We start from the raw sequence: 24241 nt of genomic DNA on the forward strand, positions 1-24241 counted from the left end.
CACGTGGCAAATATCCAACATCAAAAACGTCCATAATCACATCAACCGAAACGATATTATTTACACCACAAAATTCGATCGTTGTCGTCACGACACAAGTATAGCGCTGTCACTCGCAAACACGAGCGTGCATTTCACTGAATTTAAATACGCGAACGCGGCCAATATCCACACCGTTGCGTTGGTCGTAAAATAGCGAAAGTTAATAATTCCCTAGCCGAAGTCCGAGGAACCGTAATAAGCCGCGAGTTTAACCCCCGATGCACGCATGTAACCTCATCGTGTACACACATGTAAGCGCACTTATGCGACCGTACGTGTATGTTTGCGGTTCTTTCCGGCTGGAAAGGGGATCGCCAGCCGAGGCTCGATGTTTTTAATAAGCGGTCGACACGTAGCACGTACTAGATATTACCACGACAGGCCAGGCGTTGCACCCCCGTCTCCCTCTTCAGGGTGTTCTTCCATCCTGACGACGGTCGTGGCTAGAAAACCGCTAACGGAGACCGTAAGGGGGCGCTCCACCGTACAGTATGGCCTCTAATTAACTCACACCCACCTGACCAAGGTGCACAGTGTCCCTCGTCGAAAGTGGACGAGGTTCACGAACGCAAGGGCGACCTTCTTCGTGGAGGTGGCTGCGCTAGGTCGACTTCTACGGTCGATGCACTACCACCATAGGTCACCGGGTAATAATCCGGGGAAAATTTCATTATACCGACGCTAATAATTCAACCGGTGAGTTTATAACGTTGAGAAAGAGTTATAACGTTGGATGGCTATGTTTCAGTTTTCTTCAAGATGCTTCATTTTGCGAGTGATTTGGAATACGATGAGATTGAAGAAGATTCTATCTCGATCGTTCTCAGCATCCTTGATTTTCGATGAATAGTACGGAGAAGCGATAATGGCGAAGCTAAAATATCCTACGAATCGCACTAATACGTATTATTATACGTTATCTTACAAATTACGATGTGATCACAATATGTACTTTGACTGATAAACAGACTGTGGATATTCATGCAAATGTATATTTTTATGAACTAGAAAGATAACATCTAGTAAATTAATATAAAAAATAGTATTTACTAAAAGTGCTACATTCTGAATATTCCATGTACTTTTGCCTATTACATTACGCTATATATACTACAAATTAATAGACACGTAAACATCCGCAGTCTACTAGTAAGAGATACGTAAATTCCGATCAAAATAGCAAAGATATCTCGTCAAATGTCACGAATCCCACGCATCGTACTACATCGATGAAATAGTGCTAATCGTTGGCGATGTATTATAACGTACGCAAGACCAATTACGAAAAACATTGATCGATCGTCTCCGGTGCTGATTAATGACGTTCCGGCAGCATCTCGATGCACGCACAGGTCCTCGTTTCCGGTTGCAATCGCAAGGGCGGGATCACCGACCAGGGTACCACGAGCATACTTGTACGGCCCTGAACTTCAGCCGCGATTAGATCGTCGTAAATTGCAATGTGGTGCACGTCGACCATATCCATTGCCAATGGCCGTAGCATTTCCATTGAATATTCTTTTCATGAATTACATACCTAAGAAACGTCCTCGCGCCTCCGCGGCGATAAAGCGTGACGAGAACGCCAGATATCTACAACAGTGTTAATGCGAGTTGACACTCTAATCACGAGCGGGATAAACGGATAGATAGACGAAAAATATCGGGACGATCTCAATATTCCCAGAGTTATTTCGCTTTTAATGTCGCCGACAGATTTAAATTTTCTTGGGGATGTTATATGGATGTTATCGATGGTAAAAGCGATTAATCGAACTTATTTAGTTTTACTGATAGAGTAATATCGAGATCGAGGCAATTTAGCTTAATAGATCAAAGGTCGATAAATTTTATATTCTCGAAACTTGATCGTTAGTTTAAAAGAGTATAGTTATAAGTACGAATGTCCTGTTTGATGTTGACGGAATCAAATTATTCATATGGTTGTTCGCGTTTTATATAAAATACTTTTGTCCCAATCTTAATCGTGATTTGAATCACAAATTCGTTAGAATTAGTAACCAGGAATTTCATCCTATCCTTTAAATCAATAAAGATCTGCAAGAGAAAAGCAGATCAGATCTGTTTCAATTTCTACCCCCGAAGAGCCAGCGATTAAAGAAGTGGCCAGGAACCTCTCACCCCAACGGGCGGTGGCTTCATCAACAACTCTCTGCTGTATCACATTAATGATATTGATTTCGAAAAATACAATCAACGCGGTTCTCTTCATCTCCCACCCTCCGCTGTCGTCTTTATACAAACTCACCCTTGTATTATATCCTCACGCTCACGCTTACGCGTACCCTATGGTATTTATTATCGATACAATGTGTTCAACAAATAAACACAGACAGAGGTTCGTACGTGTGCCTTCGTTAAGCTAGAAGAAATCAGTATCTCTTATTAATATCAGACTTGTTTTTCATTTTCTGTCTCCACCATCCCTTCCACTAATCTCCCTCATCTACACACTAATATCCAACCTTACTTAACTCCGATGGATTTATCATTTGATTCGAAATGCGTTGCTCGTGTCAGCACTTTTCACTATAGGTTTGCTCAGAGAATTTATAACGGTTATTTTCCGCGGAATAATTCCGCGCCATCGCGTAACGACCGCTCGTCGTCTCGGCGAGGAGGAGGAAACGAGGAGGTCGACGACGACGTTCGTTCGAGTTTTGATAAATTACGGGAATCCACGGCGGTTTACAGATTTATGGTAGCCCCACTCGACCCGGAAGCACGATCTACATCGTTAATTAGCGTAACAGTCGCGATCGGTCGCCATGATACTGTTATGTCTCATAAGAGAAAAATAATATTCGTCGTGCCCTTAACTCCACTCTGACATCGCTTATTATTATTAATTACAACATCGCAATTCTTGTAATGTTGGAATTCCTGCGGATTTAATCAGATAACGATGGATTTACGATCTCGTGAATTTTACACGACGCGTGGCAAGCAGAATGAGACTCGATAGAGACAAGCGACGTGATGTCACTGTGATTTCGCAGCGGTGACGCTGTTTGATTCGGCAGGATTATATTTTTGATGATGTAATCGCTCGAGCGTGCTGCGAGAAACGTATAATAAGAGACGAAAGTATTCGTATAAAAGGAGAAAGATCGTTAATTATGGATAATGTGAAATTAAGACACACGAAATTAGTAGATACAAATATATGTGTAAATATTCACAGTACGATATTCTTTGAAATATTTATCGGATGAGACAGATCTCAGCTTAGATTCCGTTTCTCGAATCACGCGTATAAAAATATGAAGTCGCAAAAATATCCGCAATCTAATTTATTCGAGCATCTCATCACCATGAGAAACGGGGCATAGTTTCCAACAAATACTTTTTCCCGCAAAGTTCCACTTCTCTTTAAGGGTTTTCTCTTTTCTCTAGCCGTAGCTTGGCATCGCGATCGCGCGTATCCGACGAATCGTCGGGACGAGCGCCACAAAATCGATATCATCTTCCACCTGCAGCGATTAATTACACGGCGTAGTGGCGCGCGGCGTTTCCATGCATCAAGTCGTCGTAATTAATGTTTCTTCGGTCGCGAACGACCGATCGAGGCGTTGCTAAGCTTTCATACCTCGCATCTCTCATACCTGGGTTCCGTCTTTCGCGAAACGCAATCGCGAAGACGGCACGTTTCGTAATGGCGCCTATAAAAATCCGAATCTGCGGACGAGATCGTACGAGGTGCAGCGTTTAAATAACGCCAAGGAAGATAAATGCAACATTTATTGATACAAGACGTATTGTTCGCGCCGGCAGGATAACTCTGATTGATTAGTTTCAGTGGATGTTGCACGGGACGCCGAGTGACGTGGTATTTTATAACGTACGCACGTCGGTAATTAACCTTTCTTCTAATGATCGCGGCCACGACCGAGACTTCGAGAAACGTCTGTCCGTCCTCTTTTTAATAAACGGGATTTGGCTTTCGCTTGGCTTTCTAAAATTCTTACACAGAGTCTTTGCACAAAGACCAATGCTATTTATCTTTTACTTAAGACGAAAGTTGCATATTTTAATTTGCATTTCGCGTGCATTTTGGAACGATTAATTTAAAATTAATTATGATTAATATCGATTTACATACCATTACCGATATTTATTAATTCAGAAAAGGCAAAAGAATGTTAGAGATAGAACAGAGAAAGTATAGCTAGGGGATCATCTATACGTGAAATGAGAGGACTACGAAAGTAAAGTGAAGAGCTAGTAGTTACGGTAAAACTTTATATAGCACATTGATTCATAAGACGATCAATGGAACAGGTTATAAAACTTGAAAAAATTATTGAAATAAAAGCTGCACGGATTAATTATAACACTGAATGTTAGTATACCCATCGTGTAGTAGCTTGTCACGTAAAATCTTCATTTATCTCTATCAGCTAGTATTGCATGATGCAATTGATTAATTTAGAAAGAAAACTATTACGAGGATTTAGAAAAGATCTTACTCGTTGCTTCAACAAAATATGTGTGTGCAAATCCTTTCTCTAAGTACGGCACAATTTTTCAAATATAAATACAAAAGGAAAAAAGAAAGAATAAGACGTGTCATTTTTCTAATTACTCATCTATATAATTTTATAACGCGTAAATGCAAAATATTTTATTGTAGAAAGTAGAAAAATCAGCCACCGGGAGATTTATGGCAATAAATATCGCGACAGAAGAAAAGAGAAACAATCAAAACTAAAGATACAATGCTCGGTCAAAACTCGATTCCGGACAACGGTGCCTCGAACACGCTCGAACAGAACGTTTGCATTCTTTCGCGTATCCCAGCAATCTCGAGCGAGTCGGTCGGAAGATCAAGACGGTCGATTTTAAATTCGAATCCCGAGCCGTTACACTCCCAGCCCGGGCCGACAATTCGCGGAACGATTAATCATATTAATTGCACGCGGCACGGCTCTGGACCGGCTCACGAGGCATCGCGAGCTTAAGCTGCTTAATTATAAATTGTAATTAGCGCTCGCTCGACCACGCAGCTTCGATTAATTAACGGCCCGTCTCCCCACCTAACTCGCCGGCCGGGGGCTCTTAATTATTAATTGCCGGGACCAGAAGCGCGCATCCGGCTGTTCACCGCGACACTTTGTACCCTCGATCCCTGTCTCTCCTTCTTCCTCTGTCCGTGTTCGTTTGTAAACGCTTTTGCCTCCTCGCTTATATTTCTTCTTCCAATCGTAGAATAAAAATATAATTTCTACCTGTTTTATACGAAGTAGCTTTCATTTACTATTTTATACATTAAACGATGGTTCTCTTCTTCTGTCTGCATTTAAGAGACGTTCAATCATAATAAACGTTTCATATTCTAGAGCTCGAGATCGTTCGCAAATAATATTGCATTATATTTTAAGTAGGTTCGCGATGTTTGCGTACGGCAATAAAGAATTTCTTCGTCCATCGGGTTAACTATCAGACGGTGTCTCTTTGTTGGCACGGTGTTAGTTAATAGACCAGTACCTACTCTTCTTCGTCATACTGCCCCAGTTCATATTTCAGATTTGACACTGTGTAAATTCCGCCTGGTTTGTCATACTCGTCAGATTGATCTTCCAGCCATTACCATGTTTCTTTTTTTTTTTTTTTTTTTACCACTTAAACAGCTTTTAGATAACGCAGCTGTAGAAAATACTATTTTGGAATTCATAGAATCGAATAACCTAGATTTCCTTACGCGTGTAAACCAAATTTCACTCGCTATACAGTGGAACAGAACTATATTACTTTGTCGTACTACTTAATCGATAAAAGAAGTTTGAAAGTTTTTAATAAAACTCGCATGTTCTTAGATATCAACAAATTATTCGTACATACCTTGAAAAGACGTAAGCATCAGGCAAGGAATATATGCGATTTTCTTCTTCGACGTATTTTTAATTTAAAGGCAAGGGAAAAAGAAGATGGTATAGTAATGAAATGCATGCATATATACTTCATTACATCACAATCCAATAATACTTTAAAATCGCGCCGCTTGCAACCAGTTACGTTACTCGTGTTCGGTATCCTATGCTATACGTGCTTCACGAGACGCATTCAACGCGGAATGAATCGCAGACACGCCTTCGGCCGATTTTACCGCGCATTCGACGAACTTTCTCACACGTTGCTCGTACATGTCTCCTCGCGCCAGATGATTCCCCGAATATTAGTCTAAATATATTGATGACGAGTGACTAACTGACAGTCGTTGATTAGAATTGAAATCACCGAGTTACGGTATCGTCGAGCTCAAATTCAATCATTTCCATTTCTTACGGTAATACGACGTTTGATATATGTAGAACGTAGATAGACTAGAGCCTACTTTTAATGAAAAGAATTTCTCGTAAATTGTAAACCTTTAACCTTTGAAACGAATATCGATGTTTTTCATTCTCCGTAAATTGTTATTCTTCGATGGAAAAACGAAAGAATACCATTTTCTCGGAACAGATTGCTCGAATTCTTATTCGAGATGCAACTTAAGTGTCAAGACGTTTTTAGAGGTCAGTAACACCTTTTCGTACATTCCGAAATCCAATAAAGCCGATCAAAAATTATCCCATCGAAGATAGAAAGATACGTAAGCTATTTCTGAATGTTAGAAACCTCCCTTCGTATATACTTAAACATTATCGAACTAACTAAAATCATCCAAGAAACCCATCATCCCACCTCCGACCGATCTGTAAACCAGCAACCAATCGCATACCACCCAGGCAATTCTCTTTATCCAAAAGCGTCGTAACTCTCGTACTCTCCCTCATTACCCTCCATTATCTTCTCTGCGGTGCAACGACTCGCAACGAAACACTCGCGACGAAGTTAAGATTCTGCTCTCGTGTTCGAGATCGCGATCTGTTGGCGAGATCGAAAACACCGCTCGCGGCGTTTCGTTATATACGTGGCTGACCGGCTGGCGCGGCCGAGGGAGGCTTAATTATCGGCTCGGGGCCGCGGTAACGACAACTCGCGCGACACTCGCCGGACAATTAACTGGCCGAGTGTTTACAATCTAGCGCTTAGCGACGCAAGCAAGTGGCAATCAAGCGGGCCAATTAATGAGCGGCCAGCGTTCGCTTCGAACGTTCCCGGCTTAAATTCCTTAATTTGCGGCAATTATGCGCGGCCCAGTAATTAGCCGTTCTCTGGCTCGTTCGGATCGACGAAGGACGCGACACGAGTTCGTTCGTATACGGACGTTGACAGACGGTACGTACCGCGTGAACGGACCAACAATTCATCCGGTCGACGTCGTTTTCACCGCTTCCTTCTGTCTACCTGCGGTTTTTCGCCGGGAATCGGTGAGATTCGTGAAAGATCCAGGAAGAGATCGTGGGAAGTAATATCCTCTTCTAGGGGAGGAACAATGGCAATATGCAGAAAAATTGAAATATTTCGGGCAACGTGGTTAATGCTGCTGTGAGAAACGTTTTACGCTTCCGACGAAGGTTGCTAGAGTTGCTAACAACAGTTGCTTCAATTCCAACATTGTTGCGTATCCTTTTATATTTTCTGATTAGCAGACATTGCGGATGTTGATAGGTTTATGGAAAATTTGTATGTACGATGAATGGTAGTATGAAAAAATATTCAAGTACTCGTTAAAATATTAAGAACCTCAAAACGAGGCAAATCTCAAGTTCGGTGTCATTTTTTTTCTGTTGTGTTAGTAAAACATCCGTATATTTATCGATTACTATATGGTTGTTTACCATTGGTACTTTATTACCTAATTACTAAAATTGTTTTGTTTTGTCTCTTGAAAGATTATTACTTTTACAGTATCGTCTAGTGTTGTTCTGAAACGACGATAGATATGTGTACGGTTATCTATCTGTTGAATTTTGTAGAGAATTCGAGTCCACATTTGATAGATCCTATCTATGTATATAAGATAAAAATAAAACTGGAAAGAGAGAAGTGTAAGCGTGCAGTGCAAGTTCTCACGCCGCCCACATGTTGGCACGATGTGTATATCCTTTTCTAGGATAGCTCGGTGAATTTTTAGCAATGGGCTTTCACTGGGATGACTAGCAGTTTTGTTGTCAAACGAAAGACGAAGTTTTCGTATTTACTACTTGAATGGGAAGAATTTACGAAAGAAATCAGAAAATTCAAAGAAACGATTAAGGGAAATGAAGATATGTAAAATCTTATACGATAATAATGGCATTATCAATTTACGTGAAATGTAATTGGATCGAGTGTTCAAGGAGAATGTACATCGATAAAATAGAGATTTTGTGACAAAGATTAATTTGGCGTACCGTTAATATGCTAAACAAGCATGTGCAGGATACAAGATAAGAGAGGTAGATACTACAGAAAAGATCTGAAATATGCTAGTAGATTTATCATGAATCGCTTCATTAACGAAATGAATATCAAAGTAGTAGTTACTGTATACGTATACTAGAAATAGATAATATTTTGTGACTAATAGCAGGTTGTACTTCGAGTGTTGATAGAAAACAGGTTTAAAGAAAATGTAGTAAAATTCTGTAGGAAGAAAAGTGGACTAGCAGTATTATGTACGAGATAGTGCTGTGGGAGGTTCAAGGAGCAAAAAGTTGATATCTCAGAAAATTCACGAATCATGCTATCTCATCCTGTAGTCAGAAAATCACAGTGATTATTTCGTTAATAAAAGACCGGTTATTAATAGAAGACCGATCCGTAAGAAACGAAAGACGTTTCTTTAGAGTATGTTTTCTACCTTTAAGTGACAGAAAACGAATAGATATGTAACGAAATCCCAAAATGTAACCGTGTGAATTCCTTCCGGTTATAGTTTTATTATAATTAGCAGATATCGAAAAAATGTCCACGCGTAATCTAAACAGAGAATACATTAAATTTTTTACGAACTGTTATAAAAAGTATAAGATCATAGGCATATCTTTTAGAACGTAGTTTCCTGTGCATCTTATCACATGCAATGCTTGAGTTCTCAATCAAAATTTACATAGAAAAATGTTCTATTACTTTGAATTTCTAACGACAGTAATGAATAACTCATTAATCTAAAGCCTTTTCTAGGGAATAAATTATTTTGGAGGAATTGACATCGCACATTGTATACATTACTTTTTTACCTCGCTATACTATACCTTTGAATGGATCTGAATTGAATACGTTTCTATTGAAATTATGAAAAAAAATTTCAGGAATTTCCACGTTTTTATCGTTTTATTGTTTCTTCTACCATTTAGCTTGTACAATTTTACAAAGTTTGAAGAAATTATAGTATCTTTGATCGCTATAATAAACTATTTTCTTTTCAAATTATTTGCAATTTTTTTTTTCGTTACTATCTCTCCTTCTATCCAGATTCTACAATTTTATAAAGTCCGAAGAAATTGAAATATCTTCGAGCACTGTGATAAACCATTTTCTTTTCATATTATAGAATCTCATTTCCTACCTCCAATTTATGCAATGGATTTCTGTAACGTATCTATTATCCTGGTACCAACATTTTGTATCTCGACAAAACGGTACGATAACTTACTAACTCTACATATTTTTAACAACGTTGCATTCATCCAGCTTGTACGCGTTATTTCGTTGCCTCGTTCTTAATGACACAGTCTTCGTTTAAAAATGACCTTTAGCAACACTTTAATCAAATGTCAAAGAAAGCACGAAAGAAACCCCATCAAACGTGAAAAGTTCACGGAGTGCATAAAGCGTGGGTGAGGAAAACGTAGTTAACGGCGTTCATTGCGGCATAGATTTGCTTCGGCGTATGGTAGTCGCGCTGCTGAAAATAGTAGCGCACAATAATAACATGCCCCGCGGAATTACAATGTTTCGCGAACGCATAACTTCTCGCCATCCGTTTTATTGGCTCCTAGATATTGAGCAAGCGTTATGTATTCCCATTTTGTTTGCACGTGCAAGCTTACTAATATCGGTACGCTGTGGATAAACGAATAAAATCGAAGCGGGCGCGAAGTAAAAACGTCACTGCAATTATCGCTGCTACTTCATTAGCCAATAATCAAATGCGTCCGGCAAAAACCTTCGACACAACGTTCCAGCGTCGTTCGTTATAGCTCGTAAACTATTCCTTTTCCGCTTGCACGTTCTATATATCCACTGCACGGGCTGCCTCGCTTCCAATATCCAGGCAACCTCATTTGATTCTGGCACGAACCTCAAAGTGGCTCATCATAAACTCGTTTAAATGATCGAGGCAAAAGGAAACGGAGGAAAACAAAGAAAATCAAAACCGAGGAAAAAGAGAAAAGTATTAATCACGGAAGCTGGGGATCGTAGCTGGTCGGTTGGTCTTTTAGCGTAACGATTCCAGTAAATTGCGTTAGAACAAAATTTTCTTCCGAGGCCAGAAGCCTCGAGAGTGCTTACGCGGAATAAGCGATACGCTTGTAACGCAAATAAATTGGCCGCGTATAGAGGAAACGGCTTTAGCTAATCTATCGAGCCGATTCGCTTTAAAATCTGCATTCGACGGCTAGTTAGGACGAGGCGCGAGGTTTTTTGCTTCTGCTGATTCGAATTATGCTCGGTTTGAGCGTAACGCGCGCTCAATGATAGTAACATCGAGATTAGTTGATCGTTAAGGGGAAGTTGTTAATAAAGCTGAAGATGACGATTGATACGTGTTGTATTATAACGTATGAAGTTTCTTTAGGGTAAAATATAAACTTCGAATTAAACCGAAATTTCTTTGCAAGCTTAGTTACACGTTTGTCGAAACAAAACGGTGATGTAGAAAGAAAATACCAAAGATTAACAATATCTAACGTGTTTAATGCTATTTGATATACCTAATATGTTTAATAAGAAAGCACAAGTAACGACACTTAACGTCTCATATTTCACTGGATCCTAAGAAAAATACGGTCATGTACACAAAAGGTGTAACAAATGTAATTAAACGTAAAAGAAAAAAAAATTCACCGTTTAAAAGTTTTATAATATTATCGGCGAAGAGAAACATGGTTGTCGAAAAGAAAGGTTTACAAAAATTGGTAGGAAACCGAGGATTTCACATATTGTAACTTAGAGTATGACGTTTCGTCGGCGAGTTAAACAAGACGAGCTTTAAAGGCCGTTCGATGAGCTACTTATTGTTAGAATACATTTAGTCGAAGGACAACTGACTGGACGAGAGGCTAAATTAAAGGTATCGATGATATCGCTGGTAAAATCCTCGCCCACGATTCCTGGTCGATCGATCCACTCGCCAACCGCGCAACAACGTGAATTAAAAGTGCGTGACTTTACTGGCGCGATAATTACCGTACGAAAGTGCCGCTACGAGCCAATTATTGTGAAAGGAACAGAAATACACTGGCAACTCCGTGGCAGGCCACGCACCACCTTTATCACAGAAATATCGACGACGAACAACGTTGCTCGCTTGTCGCGCAACTATTTCGAGTATGCGACTGTATCCTGTGTGTCGATAGTGAAACTGTTCCTGCTCCTGCCGGTCGATGATATTCAACAGTAACTTTTCTTCCAGCTGGATACAATTAAATTCAAATTTTCAAAGCTCTGTACGATCTCTCATTATCCTTTTTTTGGTTTCTTTTCGTAATTAAGAAATTGAAGTATCGTTGATTAAGAAATTAGTATTCGAACGCTTACCACGGACAATTTTTACGAATATGTTATATGCGTTATACGATACTCTGAATTTTGAAATTTCATCAGAGTCGTAGCGAAAGACGAGTATCGTGACTGTATTGGTAAAATTTGGAAGGTAACTGAAAATGTATATAAAAGTTATATTAAAACAGTGCATTAAGAGATTAAAGCTGATTTTTAGCATACATTTACATATCGAACTTGATTTCAAGGAAAACCCGTACTGATTGTGTGGTTTTTATCTTAGCTGGAACGCTATTAACTTGAATTTTTTATGAGATAAATTTTAAAAGAGATACGAACGCTTCGCTATATTTTGCTTCGTAGAATCTGATGCGTGGGATTCGTTCCTAAATCATGAATATTTGAATTGAACTTGGACTTGAATGTGTTATTGAAGTTCAATGACTTTGTGGCTCGTGGTTCCGAAATATATATTGCATATTGAAATATCACTTATTTAACTTATTTATTTAAATACAGTAATACCGAATTACATTAGACACGCTATATTTTTAGGAAGGAGTAGAACGAACAGAAAATAATCCGGAAGTCGATATCCCTAAATGAAGAAATAAATTGGGAGCTGAAATTGGCAAATATTTCTATCTTCAAGATACTTAAAATAAAATGGATTCGAATGTATCTAAATATGAAAATTTGAATTTCGAAGCTTTCTCAATCAATTTTATCCGAGTCTGATCTTAAATTTAAACGAAAAACCTAGCTACTTCTGTTTTTATTAATTGATTAATCAAAGTATCTCTGTAAATGTTTTCGGTGGCTCGAGAATGTTTCCAAAATGCAAAGCTCTTAATTTATCTTCACCTTTAATTTCGTATTCCGCGTAGTGTGAAATTAATAATATTCTTATCGGCGATTCGTATGCGTGGTACTTAACGATTCAAAGATTTTTTAGCAATGAATCAGCCACGGTCGTAGCACCGACGTTTCTACTCAATTCGCATCTTTGATAACTTTATTCTTTTCTCTCTTTTTGCAACAGCTCTTTTTTTGGACCAGCTACTATCGATTACACAGGTATTAAAATTCCTCTAAATTCCATTCCATCGTTCCGCGTCTCGTGAGGCAACGATTTCTTTGAATATTCATTTATCCAATCATTTGAAACCTCTTATCGATTCAGAATACCTCTCGTGCGGGTAATTAAATATTCCAACGTGGTTTTTCCACGCGAAAATTGCAACATTTCCTTCTTTTTTCGAACTTCTCCGTTTAAAAATCGTTCTAACCTAACAGAGACAGAAAAATGTAGGACGAAGAGATGAGAAGAAGAAACTTTGAAAATAGCTAGCGGTGAAAACGAAATTTGCGAACGATTCGCGCGAATTGTGGAGCGAGGTCGAGGCACGAGGATGACACGCTTTTGGATTCCAAAGAAAGAATTAGTCACACGTTGGTCGACCGCGGTATTTCCTACACTTTTATATGTGTGCATAATTTATAGGTGGCGTAATGAACGCTACGCGTTCGGCACGGTGTTAATTGACGAGGAGACGATTACGGCATATCGTGAACAAGACGCTTCGTTAGTCATGATCTGCGTCATTTGCCGCGGTCGAAGGACGTATACGTTGCCGAAGCGCTGATGAAACGCGACGGAGTGATATATCAAATGGAAATTAATAGATCGTCAGGAAAGTGGAGTATGAAAATCGTTCGGTGAAACAGGCGTCGTATTTTTCATTTTAACTTTCTGTTAAATTGGAAACGATTTTTCTAAGGTATACTTTTAATCCAGGCTTACTATAATTAGTTAATTGAAGAGTCGAAGTGTTTGTAGGCTGTTGCGAATCAGTAATATCGGAAATTTCAAAGGGATTTTAAGTGGCAGGGTATCAAAGATCAAAGGAATTCTCGTATAACTCATTTGAACATTTTCAAACACTAGTTCCTCGATTTAAATCTTTTTGTGCTTCGATGTGCTTGTATATTTCGTTAAGCATTTTCGTTTGCTTTTAACATTTTCTACATTTCAGTCACGGTAAATTCAGTCTGTTTATTGTCTGTCTAGTATGACTAATACTACAAGTAATTAACATTGATGGTATATTAGTCGTTATTTATGTAACTATCATTTCTTGAAAAAAAGAGACTGAATATACTCATCAATAGTAGTTTCGCATAATTAGAATCATTGTTTATTTATATCGCTTTAGAACTTTTAACTTATACATTCTGTATTCTAATGAATCTAATTTCTGTGTTCGATCTAGCAACTCGGTTCTTGTCGGCTTGATAAATCTCAATTTCTATCAAATTAATAACTTCTTCTCTTTCACTGATATCATCTTATATAGAAAAAAGATGTAATTTATATAGAAAACATGTATACACGAAATAAGATCTACACGAAGGAAAAAGATAAGGCATTCGACTCGCATAAATAATCTTCACACGCTCATAAATATTTCAAAATTGTTAAAAACTAGCAACTCGTATACTCCGCTACGGCTTTCGATTAACGGCAGTCGAAGGAAAACAGACTCGTCGGAGGATTCGTGTGCGAAAATGTGAACAACACCGAAATTTATAGTGTGCATAAATATCGTTCAATAAAAAGTCGTCTATCCGTGTCGGACGTGTCGCGAGGAGCCGGCGAATAACGAACGATTAACGCCGGTAAAAAATAAATGACCGGTGAATAATGCGGGGCAGAAGATAGAGCAGACTCTGGAATTCGAGAACAAGAAGAAGCTTCGATGGTGGGTGGGGGGCCTGGCAATAATATTTAAAAATAGAGGCGACCAGGCACCCAGAACGATGCTGAAGAGGAATAATAATAATAATCATCCTCTGAAATTAAGCCGAGCCTCGACTCGAAGCACCACCACCACCGGCAGGCAAGCCAAAGAGACAGAGAGTGTGAGAGATGCAGGAAAGTTCGGTCTGGCTGGCAAATTCGAAATGTTTCGCAACAGGTGTTGCGGAAATTTGGTACGTCCGCGACTGAAACTTAAGCCGTGCAATCGTGTAACACGGAGGGAAACACTTGTTGCCAACAAGTTCGAAATTTACCGCGGCTGCACAGCCGCGGAAAAACGTGAACGCGAACAGTTGCGGCGTCGCGCTTTTTCCGCGCGTTCGACAGCTGTTTGACAAGAACTACCGGATGCACTGCCACTGACTCGGACATTTTTTCCACCGCATCGTACAATTTTTTCTCTCTCTCTCTCTTTCTTTGTTGTTTTACGATGAGGTAAGGTGGAGCTTGCGGAAACTTTCTGGACAATATGGAAAGTACGAGGGAATATTGCGCGACTGTGTAGAGTAGTAAAATAACAGTTCTATTTTAAACATTTTTATATACTTTTTTGGATGTATCATGAACGTTCTGCATCTTGAATATTTCAAGCAATATAGGAAAACGTTATCGAAAAAAAGTTGTATTTTTTTTTCTTTCTTCTGATGGGATATTTCACGATTAAAATTTGGTCGAATATTTAGCGGTATATAAAGATACTAAGACACGTTTCCTAAATACGCGAAAATATTTGTCATACGAAAGTTATTTCGTTTGATAAAGAAGAAAGACGAAAATTGTTATCACTGGAGATTTCCATTTCCTATATTTTTAATGAAATTGTATGTTATGCGTTATTATCGATTTACGTCTTAAACATTTCAAGGTAACGTTCAGCAACATATATTTGGCCACTCTTCGATGCTCAGTAATACTGAATACGTCAAAATTAACGACTGCCGAACGGACACAATCGTTACTTTCACGCAAATTAAAGTGAAAGTGGAAAAACCGAATCGATCGAAGTTGGAACACGAATCGGCCTCCGATCGTTCCATCGCAACGTGGAAACGTGGCAACGAGTTTTTAAGGACAAAAACGAATGGTTTTCTCTAACCAGTTCCTCTGCGATTGTTATATCGATCGTTAATTGTGCAACGGTTCGCAGCGATCAGGCACATTGTAACGATCCACAATGAAAACGTTTCCGCGCCGAAAACGACGTTGCCTTTCCCACAGAAATCGATCGCGCATAAAAACCGAACACCGATACCGATGAAATAATCACTTGGACGTTAATCCTGGCTATAACGCTTAGCAATAAAATCATTTACACCCAGCAACAGACCGTCCGCGCTCATTATAATCCATAGAAATCGCTTTCTCTCTTCGCGCCATCACTTTCGGCACTTGTTTTTTACTCGCTCCTCGGGTCACGTTTCTTGTAACAATCATTGTACGAACATGACTTTGTCGATCGTGAATTGCTTGTCTATACTTTGTAGCGCGTTTCCTTTGACCAAAATGAAAAGACGAATGTGACATGTATATAAAGCGTATATAAAGTATATAAAGATGGCGAAAGTAAGGAAAATCAGCGTTAATTACAGTTAATATATTCATGATTGTACAGGAAGATGACTATGATGATTATTAATAGATTCCGAATGTTTATGCATTTGCGAGAAATTTCGAGATGCAACGATGTATACGATATGTATGAATATTGAGTATATCGCAAGTGTAGTAATAAATACGTTGTTTTTATAAACGTTACATAGATTGAAAGGAGAACGTATAAAAAGGTATGACATCAGAAGAAAAATGTTCCTGGGGAGTGTTGCTAAAATATCTGGGTAGAAACAGAAACACAAAGAATACGTGCGTGCGTCAGAGTGGCTGAATGACGACTACAAGTGTGTACGTTCGAACATGTGCAGGGGTAACTATCCTTAGGGTTGGTCAGTGCATGATGAGGGTGGAATTTTAGAGAGGAACGAGCATAATGCGTAGAGCAGGTTAATATCTTATTATATCGATCGTTATTTGCATTAAGACCAGTAAAATTGTATTGTAAAAGATACTCTATACAATTATACAAAATTCAAATAATACTGCTTCTAACACACGCAATTTTTCTATCAACAACTTGTTACGCGTTAAGAAATAAATAACACGACTTTTTCAAATAACGATTCGTTTCGAAGATGAATTTCCAAAACGTATCCTCATCTTTTATACATGACATTAAAGATATATTAGGTTTAAAAAGCAAATAAATCTCCAGAAAATTGAAACTGCAAGTTCCTCGAGTACACGAACTTAGCCCACCAAAACTTCGGTTCTTCAATTAACTCCTACTTCCTTCAACGAAACAACCGAGCGGCCAAGCCACCCAAAAAACCAAAACGAAGTGACCACTGAACGAGCTTATCGCGCCAAGGAAACATCGCATTCCTGAGCAACCTCATTAAAGTGCCATCAAACGTAATTGGCATCAAATTTTCGAGCTGGGCTACCACGACTCGCATCGCCGGTGTATATTAATTTCGTATCAACTGCCTCCCCGCCAACCTACCCTCCGTACACCCTATATTCCTTTCGACATTCTAAAATACACCGCATAAAACTGCTGCAAATCGAACATGGAGGAAAACGTGGGAACATCACGGTGCGATAATTCGTTCCTTTATCTCCGGTTCGGAATTACGCAACGGCTAGTTGGAGCGCGGCGGTGGTCAGCGACGCGGTCTCGTGAAAACGTTCCTACCGGAAGTGCGTACTTTAATTAAACGTCGTTTCCTGTCTGTCATTAGCTCGGTCGTTTACGGAGCGGAGCGAGATTAGAGCTTCGTGTCGGCGGACATTTCGGAGGCGGTTGCCGCCATCGCTTCTTCTCCTCTTCGACATCGTCATCGTCGTCGTCGTCGTCGTCGTCGTCGTGCTCGTGCTGCGCGAAGAATCTCTGCGAGGACGTAGCGACGGTTATCTCGATGGTTGTTTATTTTTACAACGATGCGGGAATTACGTTAGCCGGTCTTTACGATGCTTAGTGTACCAAGCAAATTTCTGGCAAGCGGACGCTTGATGTTTCGCCAACTAAACGCCGGCGTACTTGGGATCTATTCATTCAGACTTGGCGCGATAGTATTTTCGTATCGCGCGCGGATATTGGAAATTCTACGGATCGTCGATACGTGTATCGCGTTGAGAAAATGATGTCGAAGGTTCGAAGGTTTCTTCGCCATGTAAATCGATATCCTATGTAGGTAGATAAAGAACTAAAGTTTGTCTTTATGAAAGGCAAACTTTGTTATTTTCGTGTCTCAAGGTGTGTTAGTATTTGCGAAACTAGTATTGATTTGTTTATAAGTCTAGGGCAATATTTGTATTTGTTGAACCAGTATCGGTTTGTATAGTTGCAAAAATAGCGGTGTTTTTAGAATCAGCGTTGTGAGTAGCAATGTTTTTGATTTCTTAGGTCTTTTTTTCACACGTAACTGTTGTGATGTTTCGTGTGACGAGGCAGTTAAGATTGTTGAACAATTTTTCTAGGAAAATGGCTTATATTAAAAAGGGAGTAATTGTATAGATCGTGTGGCACTGTTGATTGATGGCACTAAAGCATTCGCGATCCTGAATTTTATGCTCTGCAGAATGCCATGGAGGGGAGTGCATGCGTACCATTGCTCTTCCACCTCCCCCTCCAATTACATGCACTCGGTAGTCATCTTGTTTCGTGCATTAAGAACCGAGAAAAAACGTGTTTATAATCTCCGTTTGAAACTATCGATTTCTTTATTACAGTCATATCTTATAACAGTTCGCGTGGTCTAATAGATTTCTCCGAGTGTTATTTATGAGTTTTTCTTTCGGTGGTAATGTAAAACTCGTGAGTTACTAATTTACGAAAGATAATAAGTTAATATATCTAATTCGAGAACAAAGATCAGATAGTAATTAAATAAATTACGGTAAATATAAATGTTTCATTTTTGCAAAGATAAATAACGAAGCAATTCTACCATAATAACGTATTTGCCAATAAGATATTCTCAAAGAATAAAACGTCACATACCAGACTAAAGAGGAAGATCTTCGTTTCCGAGTGGAAGGTAGAAATTTTGTTATTATCAGGAAGAACAATTTCCTGCTGAGCGAAGGTGGGTCGATAGGTCTGTGATTAGTCTTCTGGAATATGCACGAGATTGTAACTTTTTTGCTGATTCCCCAGGCTGAATCACCTAATCACCCGTCCTCAACCGGAGTAAATCATCGTTGACAATCTCTCGATTAACCTATCCGAGGTGTACCTTGTGCGATGTAATTCCTTTCGAGTTTACCCTTCGACTCGTTCACGACGCACCATTTAGTTCGTTGATCTCTTCCTCGACACGACTAATATAAACACGTACCGTTACCAGATACAACTGTCATTAAACACACTAGACGCGCGAGGCATCTAAAGTAGAAAGAAAAGGATCTCTATCATCGACTCTCGGTGAATTACGTAGTTCTCGTCGACCGATAAACAACTTTTTCTTATAATATCGTTACCGTTAAACCGTAAACAACCACGGAATTAATCTACAAGTTTCACTGCGTGTTCGTTACATAACATTTACCATATTTATGTTTTGAGAAAATGTAAAAATGACAACGAAAAAGGAACGAGCGAAACAATGGTATACACTTTTTGTACACAAAGTCATCGAACTCCGTGGATCACGTTAAAATTTGGGAATAATAGTTTCGCCGCAGAAATCTTCGGCGACCAACGGCCAGAGATTCGAGAGAAAAGAAATTTTCCTTGACCGGCAAGTTTTATTCACTGTTCACTTCTATTTATAACACTCGAAGACACCAACTTTCTCCTTTGTGTCGATAGAAGACAGTACGTCACGAATTACGACGTTAAATTCGACGCGCAAGATTCAACTTCGCGAGAAAGATCGAATTCGAGACTGGTTCGACGATCCTTGCCGTTCGTCAACGCGGTTCCACGGATTATTCGTCGTTTCCATGCTCGAAGACTTTCGCCCACGAGTCGAGCATGCTTTTATATTTAGAAGGGAAGTAGGATCTGCGTGTCTAGATGACACCGACAGAAAGGCGCAACGTCATATGGGGTAAAGACATTGGCCTAGGTCAGGATCACCACGTGATGACTACGATGACGTAGATCGATTCCGGTTCAGGGCCGAGCAGACCTGGTATTATGGTTGACGTTCCGGTTTTTAAGGATCTCGTCGTACGCCTGTTCTACAGCCAGTGCATTCGAAACGATCCAGTGTCTCGTTTTATTCACTTGTCACTCGATTTCTACGAGTTTCGTTTAAACACCGTCCGATCAATCGGGAGAACATCGTCGTTTAATTTTCATAGACATACGATACTCCCGATTATGGTCAGCGAAGACCACTAATTCGCGATGTTACAAGGAGAAACAACTGCGTAGGTAATCGTCGTCCGCGATGTCGATTCGTGAACACCGCGGCAAAGTCGACTCGAAGATCGTTCGAAGCGATCCTGTTGTCTGAGCTCGGAAAGCTGACGTTGGTGGGTGCTCGGCAAAATGCAGCTGCAGGATCGGGTGAAAAGGCGCGCGCGATATCCTGGTTCGCGATACGGCGCTGAACTCACGTGGCGATGTGGTCCGAGCCCTCGTCGACGGTGACCACTTCCTCGAGGTTTCGGCCAATCAGCGGTGAGCCAGGATACCCCGAGAGAGACGATCGTGGCGACTCGTTGGCGTTCGGTCGCGCTCGGTAGCGGTTCGTCTTCGTTCCGCTCACGTGTGCCGCGTGGTCGACGATGTACGATCCGTGACTACTTTTCGGACGTGTTCGTTCCTCTCTGTAGACGACTACTACCAGCAGCGTTGTTTCCTGGTCCGCGGGGCCATGCACGATTCACGGCTGGTCAGTCCTGTCGACGCGACGATACCTCGAAAGCCGGCAGGACCGCGTGGACACCACCGGGTCCAGGACCAACCGTGTCGTGTCCTGGTACACACACCGCTTCCTGCTTTCCGCGCGTGAAAGCACGCGCTGCTTCGCATCGAGCGTGCGCCTCGTCCAGCGTCCGACACGATACTACCTCTCTCCCCTTCCTCTCTTTCTTTCTCACTCTCCCTACGCCCCCTCCACGAACTCCGCTAGCTCTGTCTCCCTCTGGCCGCGATTTCTGTTCGAGTAGGGACGACGTGGGGAGAGGCTGGTAGCCGCTCATTAAACAAACGCCTCGATGACGTCAGGAAGTATCGCGGGACCATCGAAAATCAATCGTCGCGGCTGGGAAACACCATCGCAACTTATCGATCGATTCCTCGATCGTTCGCTACGTCACTGGTTTTTCATTGCACGTACGGTCTAACTCTTTCTACTTGCCGCTTAGTTGCAGGAACGTGGTCCGGTTCGAAGGTCTGTTTCTACTGCCGTCGCTGCACACGCGTCGGATAGTAGATATACGGTAGATTTGAGGAACGCGCGCGCGTCGGTCGCGCTCAACATCCGGTGATCGCTTAATTGGAAACTTTTCTGCTAATCCTTTGCCGCGTATTTTTAGAACGAACTGCGCGCAACCAGACCAACTTTCCGTCGACGGATTTACTCCGATTAATTGGTCGCTCTTCGAACGCGATTCTGGTTTCAGACTTCAAATGTTCCGAGAATGAACATTTGACGGCAGGTGAAGAGATAGGATTTTGATGTGTGATTTCTATTTCAAACATGGTGTCCCGAAGGTGAATATAATTTTGCAAAGTCCCTTAATAGTTACGATTTGAATAATTAACGTCTTTCATTCGTGAATTATTTAATCACGTTGCTTCATCCACGACTGTTGGACTAATATTAACTTACGAATAATCGCAAAAAGAATTTATTTCGATAAAATGTATAAATAAAATGTGTTTGACATGTAACCGCCACGCAAGAAATACAGATACAGCGAAACAAACTTTTAAGAAAAACATGAAATGTTACCGATGTATGAGAACAGCTACCGACGTCTTAGCATTAAAAACAGCAATGAAACGGTGAAAATAGGCAAAAGCGGTTCCGCTGTTAAAAATTCAAAAACGAGAAACACAGATTTCATAGTCATAAGTGACATGATACTGCGTAGATTCATTAGCAAGTAGGGGGGAATTTTAACAGCTTATAAAACGTTACGTCACATTAAACGCAGACAGGTTGTCCTCCGTTTTCAGACGGTAAACCTTCGTATCCGCATGGTGCACAGTGTGATCTCTATATTTATACTGGTTGAAGCAGCAAAGCTCGGTAGCGTTCATTAAACAAACATCTCGATGACATCAGAAAGCATCGGTAGATCATCGAAAATCGCTCGATGCCATTAGCAGCGGTTACTGATCACTCGATCTTTCCTACGAATTCGTAGTTTGGTCGATTTATCGTGATTTGTCGATCAAACCGCTGTAATCCACGTCGAATTATGCCCGTTTGCTTGATTTTTTAGAACCATCGCTGTTTGTTTTAGCTAGTTTCTCGGTTTTTCTGATCGTCCACTTACAAAATGAAATCGCTTTAGGTTTATTTTTGATTGCGCGTATTTTAGAAACGTAAAAATCAATGTCAACCAGATATAACTATTCTGCAAAGACGAAGAATCATAGTGGTCGAAATTGTTATATGGTCGAAGAATTTATGAGGAAATTGTAAAGGATACAAACATATAGAAAACCAAATTGATAGTCGAAAATTCGTGGAGCTCTCAAGAGAGTGGAAATCTAATTCTCGGATACAAATTTCGTCTTTTTTAATTATAAATGAATTTCAATAAAATGTAATGCGTTCCAAAAATGTTTTATGTAGCGTATGTGTTACTAAGTGAAACTTGTATCCACCGTATTTCTATTGATATTAGTCTAACGCTATATCGATAGCTTTTATGCTTGAAATTTTGCATTCGTGACACACTCTTTAAAAATTTGAAACTCTGTGAAACAAAAATTACAAGGAAATTAATACCGAGAAAGCCAAGTTAATAGTACGCTCGACAACCTAAAACATTAAATTTTTTAATTTGCATTTTTCACGTAATATTGGATAATTTTCAGTCTGTTACATTACGCCATGTTGCCATACTCCTTAATTTAAAGTTCGCACAGGTATTAAAGCAGTTCATTGACACAAATTCCGAAGAGTTTTTATTGCCACCGTTGCGACACGGCAGCGTTATGATCCTTTCTTTTCTTATTTTTCCTTGCGATCAAATCATGGTCTTATGATCAACGACAGCCTACGCGAAGGCTGACAATTGCTAATTAAACAAACTTTCCGATGATGTCAAAAGGAATCACGAAATCATCAAAAATCTCTATGTCTGTTCAACAATCGACGTCGATGCTTCCTGCATCTTATAAGTTTTCCAATGATCGTACGTATCTCAATTAACGATCCGATAATTATTACTGAATCGTTAATGAATCCATGATTGCTTTAACGACTTCGGTTAAAACATTTGCAATTCTAAATATTTTTAAAAGAACAGGTATGCATGAAAGGAAAAGTAGGATAGGAATATGATAATATAATGCAATTCGATCAAGACGAGTTATAGGAAATAATTTTGTCGAAGGATAAGATTAAATTATGAATTTAAGAACAACGCAAACAATTACTGTTAAGATTCGATTAAACAACAGTGCGATATCAGTTTTTTATGCTAGATAATGTAATTACTTTCTTATGTTAAGTAGTAGGTATAATTGTGTTTTTATAATAAATACTACAATTTATAGCAATAGATTAGTAGCAAAAAATGATAAAAACTTTCCTGTTAATCTTATTATCCATATACGATGAGAATAATTTATACATATCGAATAAATTATTATTACTGGACTTACACCATGACGATGACACACGTTAACGAGTAATTTCAATATATCAATGTCACTTATAAAATCAATTTGCAAAAGAAGCGGAAATACAAAAAATAAAACATTACAAATGCATATTTAAAGATAATCAACAGGTTCTGAAAATTCAACAAAGCTTTGATTATACGCATTTACGAGACTTCATCTAGCAAGTTCAAGTTCTAGGTCAACAACTCTTCGCTTTTCGAATGTAAGATAATACATAATCGCATCAACGCGCAAGAAAGTATCGATAAATCCTTGAAAAGATGTATCGATCGATGCTCGTATTTTCACCAGTATCGTCGCTTCATCGAAAATCATGTAGTTTGTTTTTTTTTCATGTAAATAATGGCTGCCACGACCGCCACGCAATCGCTGCTCGCAGTCTCCTCGATTTCTGGCCGAGCGAAGAGAACGCGGAGGAGAGGCTGCTAGCATTCATTAAACAAACGCCTCGATGACGTCAAGAATAACCGCGCTCCCCTTGAAAAGTACTCACGTAATTCACGCCTGGGAATATTATTGATTCTCGACGCATCCGCGTATCGTCCGAGTTACTGGAGCAGAGATACGTCTTTAAGAAGACTTTTTAGACCGAATCGAGAATCGTGGTTGACTTTCATATTAAATATATTCAGAACGTGAATTAAATTATGTAATTGATTTAAATTTGAAGATTCACGAAATTGAGAGGGCTTTGCAGATTTGGAAAACTTTCGATCTTCGTAGATTTAAAGCTGTCTAATTAATTAATTAATTACGCGCGAATACCAACTTGATAAATTCTGCCAAAAATATTCGTCTGTTTTCTGAATAATTAAATAGCAATTGCATAAGCTCGCAATAAAATGAAGAAAATTTCAGAAAATAGATTTGATTACTAACTTTTGAAT

At 39.6% G+C, this 24241-nt stretch overlaps 1 protein-coding gene across 8 annotated transcripts in view; it reads right to left on the bottom strand.

The window, feature by feature from the left end:
- Positions 1-24241, bottom strand: part of LOC126863993 (zinc finger homeobox protein 4-like) — a 410183-nt gene that overhangs the window by 339785 nt on the left and 46157 nt on the right. The window contains exon 1 of one of the 8 annotated variants that reach the window (XM_050614821.1): positions 18537-19046. The exons of the other annotated variants lie outside the window; for them this stretch is intronic. The gene's annotated coding sequence lies outside the window, so the exon portion shown is untranslated. Of the gene's footprint in view, positions 1-18536; positions 19047-24241 lie in introns of those variants that run through there. 8 annotated transcript variants of the gene reach the window in all.

This window comes from Bombus huntii, chromosome 3, assembly GCF_024542735.1.
Source record: "Bombus huntii isolate Logan2020A chromosome 3, iyBomHunt1.1, whole genome shotgun sequence".
Classification (NCBI taxonomy): domain Eukaryota; kingdom Metazoa; phylum Arthropoda; class Insecta; order Hymenoptera; family Apidae; genus Bombus; species Bombus huntii.